Raw genomic sequence first — 3,498 nt, forward strand, 5'->3', positions numbered from 1 at the left:
GAATTTTACTGCTATTGTAAAAGCTAAAACATACTTTAAAAGTGATTTATATTTAAGCATTATTATAAGTACAAAATATGTATAAACGACTTTGGGGTAGTTTCATTTTTTAAGTTAGAACAACTTAAATTTTTGAGTTGACTTTCTATAAATTTAAGTAAGATGGATTAAAAATTTGTATATGAAATAAAGTAAATAAATTGAGTTAGACTGACCTAAATTTATCAAGTTAAACAAACTAAAAAAATTATGTTCATCCAACTTAATTGAATTACTTGTTACCTACAGAAGTAATTCAATTAAGTTGGATCAACGTTTTTCTTTTTAGAGTGCAGCCAACCAGGACGCACCACCGCTCCACCTCAATCCAATCACCTGGCAACAGCTCCTTCAAAAGGCGACGCAACCTCAGACCCACCGCTTCAGTTGTGCTTCAATCTTACAGATGGTTTTCCTACCTCTGTGACATCAGCTGCTTCTTCTCTGTCAGCGATCCTGCTCCTTTCAGCCTGGTCCGGCCAGGAAAAGCACCCTCTGATCGTCATTTCCTTTCTTTTATGGCTTCGATGTAGGGATTATCCTTCGGCCGCTTGCCGTGCTCCCGTTGACTTTCAGCTACTCCTCACTGATATTTCCGCCCCATCATGGCTCCCTTCGGCCTTCATCAGCGGGGCTCCGGCCCCTCCTCGATCCGCCGTCCTTCCGTCTCGCCATTGACGCTCGTCGGCCCTCCCCAGCTCGTCTCGTCGTGGACTCACTCCTGCGCCTGGATCTTCTTTCCCAGCTCACCTCCAGGAGAACCCCGCCACCCTCACTCCGAGTGTCTCGGCTTGCAGCTGGTTCTCCAGCCTCATCAACCAGCAACTTCGCTGCGCCCGTGGGGGCACTGTCGAGGTAAAACGTACCTTCTCCAGTCTCGTTCATATTTTGTTTTCGTGACATCACAGTTCGGGCACCAGTGCTTCAAGCTCCTGTTTTTCTGGCCTCCCGTTGCCGGTCAGTCTTAGCATCGTCAGAGTTGTGATTAGTTCAACTTGTGCGGTTCGCAGAGCCGGGCTTTATGCTGTTCTAAAATCTCATCGGCTCCGCTTCCTAATGGCACTTGCACAGTGATCTGAACTTTGCGAGGAGCCGTCAGTCCAGCACACGCGACAATGAGGGTCATAAAATGAGTCGCTTTCTTCCATAACTGGATGGCCGCTTAAGCGCTGCGGTTTCTACACGCAATCGCTGCTGGAGTTGGTTGCAATCATTTCTAGCACACCAGTGCTATGCGGTGCCAATTGGGGGAGGAGAATTAAAAAAATAAATGTGTGTGTGTGTATATATATATTACATAATAATGTATGAACTGATTTTCATTAATTTAGCGTATGATGTACACTGTGTGTAACGTGATTTGTGTGCTGAGAAGCCATCATAAACGGCAGAGAGCAGTTCCTAGGCGAGGCAGCCAGTTCTCCTGCGCTGTCAGTGGGCGCTCATGATCCCAGACATTGCGATTCCACAATGCAGAGTAAGAGACGGTAACAACGAGCTAGCCTCACAATAAAGTCAAGTTCAGCGATGCATCTATAGTTAGGGTTAGATGCAAAATTAACATGCAAGTTAATTTTCTTACATGCCGATTTGTGCGTAAAATATGGCGCCACACATTTTTTGTGCACACGCACACTTTATGCATGAGGCCCCTGGTCCCAATCATTATCAGTTCTGATGATGCCACAGACATAGCAAGTCCAAAACGTCTTAAAATTGTAAGTCATATTTTCTCTTTGCCATTTTTCTTTACCCTTTAAACTACAAGTGTTTTCTCTGTTTAATTGCTCTATTGTTCCTTTTTGTAGGTTTCTGTAAAGTGCAGTGGTGCAGTGAATGGGAATCGTCTGTCATTGATCCTCACTGTTCTTAGGGAGGAGAAATGTCAGTTTGTCTGAAGTAATACTGTGACATTGTATTAAAACAATACTATGTCCTTGGTGAAATATTTTTCACATTTCCTCTAAAGTGTAAGTATTGTTTTATTATGCTAATTTTCATGAGCATGTTGTCTGTAAAAAAATTTTAATCTATTGACAATTTGTACAGTTCTCTGATAGTATATTGGCAATGTACTCTTGTAAAATGTGAATATATTGACTTCATAATGTAATTTATTTTCAGCCGGAAAGTCTGTAATTGATCCTTCTGCGTACTGTAGTGTGTATGAAGCATGTAATGTACAAAGTGGCAAAGAAGAATAACAAAAGACATTAATAAGACATTTTTCTGCTGATATCAAGGCGACAGCGGACTGTAGCCAAAACTTAGCCACTACAGCTAACACACGGTTTGTAGCTGCCTGTTATTTCAAAGCATGAGGATATTGAAGATCCAGCGTCAGAAATGGGAAGACAGAGGTTAAAAAGAAGCTGTACGCGCTTCGTTCAGTGGAATAATTTGTTGGAGGAAAATAATGCAGGAGGAAATCCACTGCTATGGGAACAGGCTGAATACGGAGGCAGCGATTCGGCACAAGGTAAGATAATGTGTGTCTTGATGTATGCGTTTGTGTTATACGGAGTATGACATTATTTTTAGACAACTCTTAGCTTTTGTTTATGACAATTGTATAAAATACATTTAACATGCAGTTGGAGCGATATCGAGCACGGTAATTTAAGAACAGCCAAGGGCAGCATCGCTTCTGGCCGATCCAAATCACACAAGTAGTCAGATCAATGTCCAAAACTTTCGCTTTACAGCCGTTTAAGTGGCACCGATCCACATGAAAATTCCACAGAACAAGTGGTAGAAATCACGTATTTCCCGAAAATATGACATCTACCTTTGCTGTTAGCTTGCTGTCCACATTAGTGAATTTTTCCACTTGGCTGCTATAATCTGTTCTTGCTTTACACAACGTAATTTCTCTTCTTTTTTCCTCTGAGATTCTGCTTAGAAAATGAGGTTAAGTTACATTCTCCCACTGCTTTTTGTTTTTAAAATGGTAAATTTAGGTTTGCCTTGACTTTTATAAATTAATGCCTCTTATATGCATCATTTTTGTATTACTGTTGGTACAGATATTAGGCAAACACTGTGCTTTGCCTGCTAGTAGTTTAAATTAATTTCAGCTGCACACTTTCAAAAGAGTATTCAGATTTTAACATGCATTTTCTAAGTAGTATTTTAGTTCACTCTTACTCAGTAACTTAAGTGTTGTTACACCTCTGAAACATTTTTGCAGTTTCTTTGTGATACCATAACCATTTCACTTGAACATTTAATTTCCTGCGGTATTGTCAATTTATTTTCAAGCAAAACTCTCAAAAAGAGCTGAGGATTTATTAGTTTTGATTACGTTGTACAGCTGAATATGGACGCTTATTAGTTTTTCAATTTTTCAGGTTTGCATCGCAACACCTCGTGATGTGTTTCTGAGCCATGATCGCTGTGCTTATTACCTTTCCATTGGATCACCTGGACCAGCTGACGGCGTCCATCAGTCCTCGGTCT

The sequence above is a fragment of the Poecilia formosa genome, unplaced genomic scaffold (assembly GCF_000485575.1).
Source record: "Poecilia formosa unplaced genomic scaffold, Poecilia_formosa-5.1.2 Scaffold433, whole genome shotgun sequence".
NCBI lineage: Eukaryota > Metazoa > Chordata > Actinopteri > Cyprinodontiformes > Poeciliidae > Poecilia > Poecilia formosa.